Source organism: Dermacentor variabilis, chromosome 5, assembly GCF_050947875.1.
Source record: "Dermacentor variabilis isolate Ectoservices chromosome 5, ASM5094787v1, whole genome shotgun sequence".
In the NCBI taxonomy this organism is placed as follows: Eukaryota; Metazoa; Arthropoda; class Arachnida; order Ixodida; family Ixodidae; genus Dermacentor; species Dermacentor variabilis.
This window is the reverse complement of record NC_134572.1, coordinates 66494168-66506426: the sequence shown is the minus strand read 5'-3', so window position 1 is coordinate 66506426 and position 12259 is coordinate 66494168.

The window sequence follows — 12259 nt, the reverse complement described above, 5'->3', positions numbered from 1 at the left end:
CATTAAAATATGAAGTTCTTTAGCTGCTTTTGTAAGCTCTTTTAGAGCCTCACAAAATAAATTCGAGTCATGAGAAGTGATGCCTGACATTACCAAGAGATAAGAATGCTGCCTGAGAATCGTATCGAATAACCCCGTTTTTTCCCTTCTTGTAGTGTATTTATGTACTGTAGAGCCAACAATATGGGCATGAAGTTCTGCTGTAGTTGTTGATGTTACGCGAGAAGCCCTACAGGTCTATTTAAGGTTCCATTCTGGTATGACAAATGCGGAAGTAGAAGATTTACCTTGAAAAGAGCCACTTGTATACGCTTTGACGTAGCCCCGGTATGTGAAATATACCTAGCATAATGAAAACTGTTGCGCTGCAATCATGAACGTGTCTATTTTTCGATTTATTCCTTCAACGGAAATCTCTATTTTGGGGTATGTAAGTTGCCATGAAGGATATGAAACATATACATTCCAAAATTCGTGTTTTGGTAATAGATTCTTGTTTGTCTGAATCACAAGTCTACTTAATACGAGCCCTGTCTCAGATCATTCAATGTTATAGATAGTGGATGTTTCGCCTGTTGTACAGAAACGCAAAAAAAAAATGTCCACAGGTTTCTACTCACCTCGTAACAGGAAATGAAGGGTGACGTGCTTCTGCGATTACTAAAGAACTGGAAGTTTCCCGAGGAACGCCCGAACATCGAATGCCTCCAGCCATCAACCGTTCAAGCTGTTTCTCAGACGAGTGGGAGAGCCATGGAATAACTGGCGAATAATTTAGTTTTATAAGTGCGTTATGTACCTTTCGCGTTGCTGAAACTGACTCTCTCCATGTGCATGCTTGGAGACTATCTTCATCATGGTGAATATCGTCGCCGCGTTGCAAGACATTTTTTGTCTTGATGGAGATCGTCTCTAAGAGTTTAAGAAAGCTTAACTGGCTATCCACAGGTAGTCACACAAAATTAACTGAGTGCGGGGCTCAAATGTTTCTCTTAGGTTGAGTGGCTAACAAAGAAATCATAGCCTTGCCATTTATTCACTCTCAAGAGTACGGATCCCTAAGCTCCTAATGTGGGTGAAGTGCTTGAGCGCGAATAAGGTATGCCTACAGCCGTAATATATTGTGTGATAATACGCAGTTCTATTTTGCATAAGATCTCCGACTGGTAAGGCTGACCTTAAAAAAAAAAAAACTCGTGAACGAGTCGAAGTGACTCGTATGCCTGCGTCGTCGTCGAGTAATGCCTTGAATATCAATGCGTAGCATTCAGAGTGAATAACATGAAAAATGAGAGAAAAACAGGGGCTGTATTTTCTTGTGACAAACCATATGAGGCTAAGAGACAATGTAGGCAATAAGAACAGCGGGAATTAAATTGAAATGTAGGGGGTAAAGCAAATATAAACAAAATTACATAGTAAAGCAAAGAGGAACGAAAGTGGAAGAAAACACAGCTTGACACCAGTGGCATCCGAGCTAACAACATCCACATGACGCGTGCGGTGCTCTAACTACTGAGCTACGACGGCCATTGCCCTCCCGTTCACTTTCTTGGGTGCCTGTGCACTTGTAGTCGACCTATCCACTGGGAGTGTTAACGAGCGCCACTCACGGTCATGGCGGCGGAAACGGAGCATCCTTTAAGCAGGAGGTGTCACGTAGTACGAAAACTTATGAGTCGGCAACCGGCCAATAAATTCTCGTACGTTACCCTTAATGCATCAAGCCAGCCAAAGTCGAAACCCTTGCTTTGCAATCAGCGAGAAGAACAATGGAAACTGAGGGGCTCGACTTGTTTATTGGTAACAACGATACGTAGCCCCAACAGACATTAATAATGCCATCAAACTTATAGGGGGAATCGATTTTGTTTTAAGTGTAATATAAAATTAGCAAGAAAAATGCAAATAATAAGGGAAGAAAAGACGAATTGCCGCCAATGGGAGAGGCGTGACGTATATAGTGTCCACGGCCACTGGCGAGTTGTTTCAAAACTCTATTGTGATCGAATTGAACAAACCACCAGCACTGGGTATTTTCCGTTTCTCGTGTAAGTTACGCCGTAAGTTACTCGTGTGCAGCAGAGGGAATCTCGCGCGGTCTCGTCTCACGGTCTGCGCGCACGGTCGGGCCGACCGACAATGCCTCGCGAACCAGGTTACTTGCACGCGTGTCGACAGGCCACGTGACGAAAACGCGGCAATTAGGAGAACAAGTCGACTCTGACGTCGTCGCATCGACAGGCACGGTCACGACAGTTGGCGCCGTCGGTGTCGCGGCAATTTCTATCATTTCGCCGGTTTCTCGACGTTTATGCGGGCGCGCACGCTCCAGCGCGCCTCGCGCACGGGGCGGTGCGCCTGCGTTGTCGAACGGCAGCTACGCTCTGGCTGAATGGTGCGCGTCAAACAGAAATGCAGAACACAGGAAACGAAGCCCTCCAGCGTAGGCTGCTATTGGTTTCTTTTCTTTCTTTCTTTTTTTTCCGTTTCCCTTATTTGCTTTGGAGATCTGTGCTCGATGCAGTCTTGTTCTTGTCCTTTTGAGGAGGGCTGGCAGAAAGGGAGGTGGTTACTAGACGACTTTTGTACGAATTCCTCGGTTTTGCTTCTTTGTGTGCATGCGTGTGAAAAACGGTGAAGTGACTTTGTTGCCGGGGTGCACTCTTGCTTGTAGATGCAGACGCCCGTGTAGCTAGCGCGCGCGTTCACGGTCCCTTGAACACGGCTTCTTTTGACGCTTTATAGTCCTAACTAACAATGGTCATATTAACGCTGTCTGTTTCTGTTCTTTTTCTTGGATTTCTGCGACGTCGTATACAACACACATGCTTGCTTCTTTTGGGCAATATCTTTGTTTTTTCCTTTCGCTCGAAAGCCGCGCTAGAGTCACGTGTAGTACTCACGTGACTGCGGAGGCGTTTCCTGCTAGTATATATACCCGGAGCAGAGGCTCTCATCGGCATCGTTCTCTTTCTCTCAGAGAAGCAACATCTCCAGGCGGAACTAGGCGGAAGGAAAAAGATGGTGAGTCAAATATCCCGCTGTACGGGGCTTGAGTTAAAGCCGTAGTTTACGCTAAATAGGCTGTTGCAACGCCAAGAAAACAGTTTGTCACCAGGTACCTTGTAGCTTACACATCTCCTTTTTCTTTAGTGATACAACGCCTTATTTTAGCTCTTACCCGTTTCACGTATAGAGCTACCTTAAAGCCTCAGTTTTGAAAATATTCAGTATTCTGTGTGCATAGAAGACATTCCTTTACGTGCCAGATAGATGAAGATGGTCTTGTCCTAGTGCCCTAATGCACTTAATTTGACGTGTGAGAAAAATGACGTACCAAATATGCTACCACAGTCCTCTCTGAAAGGGAAAATCACGTTACGGTTTTCTACAAGAACTAGACGCCGTACTATAGCATCGAGAGGACAGAAAGCTACTTGCTTGTGGAAGCTAGATCATCGTTGTCTTCAAGTCATAACTTTCTCGCACATATTTCTGCGGCAATCGTCTCCTGCCTTGGAAGATCTGTATTTGCTTTAGATAGCGTAATCATATTTCCCGAGAACGGGCTTAGTAGGGCCGCTCCAGCACAGCCATCAAGCCTCGTGCATATCTATTTGGGGAAGTTTGATAAACATCTTGGGGTATTTCTTTTGAAGTGCGCACGCATTCTTTTACCGAACATACAATGAAAGCATCACGCCATGTAATGCGCAGCATATATTTATAAATAAACGTTTTTCGCGCCAGACTCGTCAAGAGCGAATCAAAGCGTCCGCTGTCGTGAACTTATCAAGGCGGCTATGGGGACCCAGCGAGTACGAAAATGCCACATAGGGCAGCGATGACGACATGTGGTGGCGATGGTAATGTTGGGTGTATGGTGGTGATGACCATGGGGATGACAACGACGATGATGGTGATCTTGATAGGGGTACTAGTGAATGACTTCACCTTTGCATGCTATTTCGCTTTTTTATGTAACTTTAATGTCGCTATATATGATTTAATATCCGCTCCTTACTGTCTATATAAGTCCATATAGATCTAAACGCGCATGATTACACCTGGTGCGTTTCGAATGTCACTTACCTAAAAGAACGGCCTTTCTTTTTGTCCCCGTTTAGTGGGAGAGAGAGAGAAAGTTAACGGTACTGGTGAGGTTAGCCTGTCGGCAAGTTTGGCACGCTATACTCCACGTAAGATGGTGAGGGAGGAAAGAAATTAAGTGAGATAGAAACAAAGTATACACACACGCACACTAACACATGCACTAACACACATTAGCTTGGATAGAATTGTCTATATGCCAGCGGTATTTGATCACTACGCACAATCTTGGCAGCGTTTCATCGTTTACATCGCTGTCCTCGTGCTCACGGCTGCTGTCGCCCTTGCTGGCTACCACGGTCACGGAGGCTACGGAGGTTACGGCGGACACGGCGGTGGCTACGGTCACGGAGGCTACGGCCACGGCGGTTATGGAGGCCACGGCGGATACGGAGGCCATGGAGGGTACGGAGGTCATGGACACGGAGGATACGGCGGCTACGGAAGGCGATGATTGATGCCCAGACCACGATTCGTAGACCGGGCCTCTTGAGTGCAATGTTACAATAAATTATTACCTGCGTATCAGGTGACAAGAATGCGGGACTCGGAGCAGTGAATTATTCAAATGCGATAGACTTGAATGCGTTCATTGTGTGTATGGCTGTTACTTGCCAGAACGCTTCCAGAAGTTATGATTTCGTTCACTCGAAATTACATTGTAAGCTGCCTGTGGAATGGACTAAGAAGTAGGTTTCTAAGAAGTTGAGTGTAATAGATTATTACGTTGTGCATTCTACCTTTACAAACTAAACACAGTCGAAGCATTTTAGAATGAAGGGGTGTAGCGGCAAGCCACGCGTCTTCGCGGATATATTTACTGTAACGAAGAGGAAGCGCGCTTACGCCTGAAGGAACAGGGAATGGGGGACGACGAGGAGGAATAGTAAACACAACTCCAAGGGGGATACAACAATCTCCACAGAAGACATCAGAATATGTTTTTATTATTCAATCGGCCTCATTTCACTAAATTATCACTAAATTACGATGTTATAATCTGTGCGACATTTTTCGACTTGACAAAGAGCAGGGTTCTTGCCGAGGCTGGAGGCGCTGGGCAACAACTGACCCTGTTAAAATTGCCGTCAATCTCCACAACCTCTTTGTTCAGTGCATCGGTGTCCGTTCGCCACACTCACGCCAACGGGAAGGCTTCAACGCGACAGCGTCAAAGGTCCCGTGTCGTAGAAAATTCGGTGTTGGCGTTGTCTACGGTGGAGCTGTCCGCGAGCGGCAATTTCCGCATATATTTAAGTATATGTATATATATGCCACGCCTTGCTATATGACATGCGGTATATGGGGTTTATATTGCCGCACCATTCTATCACTAAAGTTGCTCATACCTTGTCTTATACATTCCTGACAAAGTTATTCCTCGGAATTTTGAGAATGACAGTCCACAAACAAATCTCATGAAACGGAGCACCGCCTGCGCTTGCCTTTTATGTTAAATTTTCTCAGACTGAAATATTAAAAGCGAGAAACAATAATAGGAACCTGAAAATTATGTAATTTCGGGGGCGCGGCTGTGCACTGGCTCCGTGATCGGCCCACATAACAGGCCGCGTAAAGCTCGCCTTCGTGTATAGCGTTCGCCGCCAGTGTTTCCTGATAAACATTACGGTTACATAAGCTGCAATTGCCGGGAAGCCTGAGAAGCAGTCAAGGATCTTTGAATGCTATCGCGTCACAGGTGAAGCTTAAGCGTCCTTCAAGTTTTTCTTTCGATGACCAATGACGCCGCCGGGATGATTTCGTAAGTCAAATTCTTCTCCACAAAAAGATTTTTCAGGAGCCAAGGAAGTTTTCCATTCGACACATTCATCGGGTTGCCGAATGCAAAAAAAAGAATGGACGCGTGCTACAGACGCGGCGTCTCAGAGTGCGGTTACAGCCTCACTACGCGGAAATTGCGCGCTCTGTTGTGACCTGTGCGTACGAAATTTGCAGTGGTATGTTCATACGCCTGTCGCACTGCTCTTGTCTGACCGCGACGTGAAGAGCGTTTGAGTTGAAAAGCACCGACGAAACGATCCAGCGTTTCGGTGTAGCGATTGACCTTGCTTGTGCCTAAAGCCCCTCCACACTGCTACCACCGCCGAGTGTTAGCTGGTGGAGGGGCTTTACTTGTGCCAGAGTCCTTCCATGTTTGCTTGTTCCTAAAGCAGCCGACTGCTTCAAAGCGAGTGCGTCGGCTGTGTAGGTTGCAGGTGACGGATTTCAGTGAGTTTCAGCTCGTCGTACGTTAACGTAGCATTCATGTTTACCCTGCAACGAACGTTCCACGCTCTCTGTCGGTAAAAGCAGCAGCGGTGTGCTAACTGTTGATTACCGCACATTGTGACGTGCTGAGCACCTTGATGCACTGCCGCTCCGCCTCGGAAAACGTCTTGCTGAAGCTAGCACTTTCACGCAAACGCCATGAACCGAGTTTGCGCGAAAGCGGGTACACATACGTGCACGGAAGTGTACCCGCGTAGAGGCGTATTGCATAAGCGTTGAATGTCGGAAACGTAGAATGTTTTCTTACGAGCCGCACACTTTACGTTTACGTGTGTATACTTCATGTAAGAAAATTGTGTACGCGTAATTATCCCGCATGTACGGCTCTAAATAAAAACGTTCATTCCCCAGATTTATGTCTGTGCCCTTAGGTGCGAAATGAAGGTGGCATAGCGGAGATCACACGCTATGTCGCTTAAGAATGTGTGCCTTGTGATACCTCACCCTTTCTGCTAAATGGCTCGTTCGTGGTCAAATTTCAGACAAAGAGAGAATTTCGCGGTGCACGAATTTTATTGCCAGATTTGGATGCACTTGTTCTTGTCTTGCTCAGAGCAAATTGGAATACACATCGCCTACTTCTTTGCCAAGCAGAAAGCGTAGAAATTGCGGGGACTAGGGTGCCTCGATGCGCGCGACCCTAGCGGGGACGGAACCACAGTGCCGTCTGTCGTTATAGCAGCAAAACATGGAGCATGTCTTATTTCCCCCATTGCCCGTGGTTTCACTTTCGCAGTGTCAGACTTCATAGTGACACGCTGTTCTGTTACAGCGTATTCTACATGTCCTGCTAGGCGCTGCAGTAAGCGGTCGCCTACCGGCAAGCGATACAATCGAGTGCAGTTTTATAACGTGTCTACTACGAAATATATGGGTGCGAACGAGTCAGTGGTTTAGCCATAGGAGGCATGCATACCTAGCGTTCCACCTGTATCTTGATCGAGATGTCGTACCAATGGTCGATGAAATGGCCGCCGAGCTAGTTACTGAAGAAGGGTTTCTATAGCTAGGTACAGTTGCGTGAAGTTGGGGGCTCCCGGTCCGTGTATCCTAGGTACGAAGTTGGAGCACTCTAGATAACGTTTGTTAACACGCTATTGAAAGCGTTATTTTTTCGTGATTATTTTTGTTAATAAATGTTCGTGCAAACTGCCCCGGAGCTACATCGAAAATGAAAAGACGAACGACACACCGAACAGCCGAACACTCACATGAGCAGCCGGTTTCGCTCGCTTAGGTGGCGCCACTGGCGTGTCTGGCACATGGCACATGCACCTGGCGTATCACTGGCTGGTAACTGGTATCACTGGTATCACTGGTAACTCAATAAAAATAAGCTGCAAAGCATAAGTTCATTTATGCGGAAAGCTTTTTAACTTTAGCGGGAAAGAATTAAAAAAAATCAAACATTGTCTGTTCTTCATATCCACATTCTTTGCATCACATTCTTTTTGTTTCCTCTACGCTCGCGTCACCTAACGGCTCATCTGACTACTAGGGCGACACATTTCCTGCTGCCAGTTTTCGCCGAGTGTCCGCGCTTGCTGAATTTCTTTCTCTATGGCGCTGCTGTCACAGCAAACGAGCTCGGAGCTGAAGGAATCGCATGAGTCTGCTGTTAGAGCGAATATATTTAGCTGTCTCGCCCGTTTTCGTGGCGGTCGGAACTTCACCACCGATACGACTCCGACGCAAAGGGCACGAGCTCTCGCGCGACCGAGTTGCGCACACGCGCTCTCGAGCGATAGCTTTGGGGCATCTGAATATTTAGGAGCGCTCGGGAAGGACATCCCTCCTCTTCTCCCACCACCCTCTTTCCCTGTGGCGGCTCTGGGAGAGTCCCGGCAGCGGGAGAGGAGGAGTCGCCTTCCATGCCGGCACTCGCCGCGCTGGGGACAACACACGTGTGACGAATCGGTCACCTATTGCACAGCTATAGATGTGCGAGTTAACGGCTCGGCTCTACACGGAATTACGCACTGAACAACCGAACGCCATCTAAATATTCTCGCTGCAGCAAAGACAGGCATTCAAACGTATCACTTTTTTAAAATAAAGCGAATAAAGCTTTCTAGAAGCGTTCGGCTGTTCACTTACATTTGCAATAATCGTCGACGGTTTCTGCACAGTATTTTTCCCTTGTGTAACATAGCGTATAAACGTGGATGGTGAAGGCATGTTTTAATTTCGGGCTGGCTTTGTCATTGCGCTTGTGGTGCCGTCTGCTGCGGAGAGCTTACGACACTCCGTCGGCTTCGATGCCTGGCGCAGATAATGCAGAGGACGCTTTTCAACATAGAACCATTGCTATAGAAGCAAGCTAGAGGTGTTATTGCGTTCGACATGCTTCTGCCTTAACCAGAGCGTGCGAAGGAGAATAAAAATGACCAAGCGATCGAAAGACCAAACGAGCAAATGAATGAATCGATTAATTAATTAATCATCGTGAGCTTACGTTTCTCTGTTATCAAAATATCTGTCAGCCGTTGTGGCAATGTTACTAGCAGATGCAAATGACTACTCGATATGACGCGATATTACAAATAAGCAACAAGAAAAACACATACCGGACCACGCTCTACACCGCTGATTTTTTTTGCCTTTTTTCTTCCATTTTCTTTCTCTACTAGGCACTTCGCACTGTTTACTTGTAGAGCACTGCATCTTGTTCTTGAAAAGTTCCACTAGGTATTACTTGCATGCTACCTATTGCTTACCCAAATATAGCAGTGTTGTGCAAATGGAATCTCCTTGTCCTAGAGCAACTTGTCCTCTGCAAAGTGCACTTGAACTACAGTACCGTACGTAGAGCGAACTCCTAAATATTGAGGTTATTTTGTCATCGTTTCTGTCATCTCTCCCGTGCCCTTGTCTTATGACAATCTTGGCGCCGAGGCGTTGTTTATCTCTCGATGCCTCTGTACACATACGGCCACATCGACCTGCCGGTACGTGGAGCAACCAGAAACGTCAAGAGCGATCGAGCCACGTCATTAAAACCGCTGCAGAGGCCGGTGACCTTGACGGGCGCTTCCTGACTTCCTCTGGACGAAGGGCGTCGTGATGGCGCTAAATTTCTCTCTCGCTCGAGCGTTTAATTCCTGCTCATGCTCTCTCTCTTTCAAGCTCACCCTCCTTCACTAGTGCTCTCGTTTACTACTTGAGAATGACAGCGCCGAGGACTGTGCCGACCCACGAGCTGTTCAATGTCCAGTAGATAGATACGTGAACAGTCAGAAGCAACAGTATCACCTTGAGGTAAACTCATGAATGACAAAAAGAGGAGGGGGAGATTTTAATGGAAAAAAAAGGGGGTGGAGAGGTGGACGCGGAGAGCGTGTCTCTAGCCTGCTATTCTTGAACGGGATGAAGAAAAAATTGACGTGGCAGGGAAAGAGAAAGGTAGATGGCAGGTGACTATGCTATATACACGTTGTCCAATACTCGGATGTGCACTGTAGACGTACCACGCGCAGGTCTATAATACGTCCACACAAAGCATTCTCGTGCAAACACATCTCGCACAGTATTCACATCACACAGGCTCTAGAGACGAGCGAACATGAGCCCGCTTCGCATGCAAAGTCCAGCAGCGAACTTATGCGCCATAAGTTGGTTATGGATTGGGCACGGTCTCCACGTGCCCCTAATCTCCGAAAAGTGGCGGAGATTCCACAATAAACTTGAGCTCATATAAACTCAGCCTCATGTTGAGGCCATATGCGAAGTACGTGGTATTTTATTTCTGGAGTGTGGTAGACGCCGAAATCAGGATTAAGTTCCCGTCCGATCTTTTCTTTTATTATTTTTTTTTCATTTCATTGATTATTACCCTAATGGCCGAACAGCGCTACACAGGTAAGCAGTATGTGGTATTTTATTTCTGGAGTGTGGTGGACGCCGCAATTAGGATTACGTTCCCGTCCGATCTTTTTTCTATTATTTTTTTCATTTCATTGATTATTACTCTAATGGCCGAACAGCACTACACAGGTAAGCAGTGCGTGGTATTTTATTTCTGGAGTGTGGTGGACGCCGCAATTAGGATTACGTCCCCGTCCGATCTTTTTTTATTATTATTCTTTAATTTCATTTATTATTACCCTAATGGAAGAATAGCATTACAGAGGTAAGCAGGTACGGGTAAAATGCAAAAACAAGATAGCGGAGTGCTCTTGAAAAGAACTAAACAAATATACAAAGAAGTACATAAATGGCTGAACATAGAGACATGGTCTTGTGAAGGTATCGGCGACTGTAAGCAACACCGAGCCGTTATCGATGGAGTAGTGTTTCATGGCCTGTCCGCAGCCGATTTGAAAGCCGGAAGTGCGAAGATCACAAAGAAAGTTACATTTGTTATGCTTGAAAGTTATTGAATGCGCAGGTCACCAAACTATAAGCAGTGTTTTATTTGTGTAATACTTGAGAGTGAAGTCACCGGGGGACACCGATAGTTGCTGGCTTCTCCAATGCTGTTTATTATGTTACGAGAATTCATCCGTTTTTATACCCTATACACGGAAAAAAATGGAGCAAGATGGACAAAAATACTAAAGCATTAGAAAGCAGAAAAGAAGAAGTGAGCAGTTATTGAAGAAGCTGGATAAGGTATATGGAAGGGAAGAGAAGAAAAAAAAAAAGGTTAAAAGAAATTTGCCAAGCCAATGTCGGTGTATCCAATTTCGTAGTGTAGTGCTATAGGGCTTGTCTACAGTTCATGCGTTTTATGAGACGGGAAATGTGGATGTGGGCTCCCGTGATGAAACCAAGTTTTACAGCCAAATTGACGTTAACGATGAACCTTCAAACACTGGCACGTATGCAGTTACAGGATTGGCCACATAGCAAGAAATTAAAGAAAACTGTAAACTAGTGCCAAAGTTCTTGCCAAGTGCAGGAACGCACAGTTTGCACTTCGTCTTCTTCGGAGAGGGTGACGTTTACGCCATTATATTTGCAAAGGTGTAGTGGTAAATTAGGACCAATCATCCCTAAAATATACAAATCAGGGGTCTTATTCACAAAGCTTTTTTTTCGTAAGGGCTGGTTCCCATTGCTTAGCAGGCTTTGCTACAGCGGCATATCCATCAACACGATTGGCTAGAATCAACTCTGATGAATAATTATAATGTAAATGCTTTGTGCGAATAAGGGCCACGGTGCGATTGGGACCCAGTTTGTTTGCGTTTTCTTTCTTTTTTTTTCTTTTGTGGCAATTATAGAATAACACGTGTGCATGTCTTCCCGTCTGCAGTAATGTCTTCGTGGTGCTGCACGTAATTGCTGACAAAATAAATATTCGTTTCGAGGGCCCGCTACCCACACCAACAGTATCTTTTGCATCACTAGAGAGGGCTCGCTAGCTGCATATAATGCGCCTTCTTGATACCTTTCGTGCGGACAGTCCTTTTTCATATGTCCGGCCTCTTTTTATTTAGCTCTTTTTACCCGTTCCTCCAGAGCAAGGTAGCCAACCGCACTGTCATTCTCGTTAACCTTTCTTTCTGCGCACCTTGAATCTCCTTGTCCTCGTTTCAGTGGACAAAAAAATCCTCCGCACCACGCTCAACAAGCTTGAGAACAGTCCACTTACAGGAAAGAGAATTATAGGACCCTTGTTGCAGCCGACGTCTGCCCGAGTTGCTCTAAAAGCGGTAGTGTTTCTCTTTCTCTCTTTTAAGCATCGAACATAATGAAACAATTGTAGTCTTCATTAGTTGCCTTTCTTGTGTTAGTGCGGACACATTCTCTTCATATTGCTACTGAATAGTATTTCCAATGACGAAGAGGCGAGCAGTAAGAAGACGACGACGACGATTGGAGGCTAGCGCGGGCTGTTGCCCGCTGGCCAAGT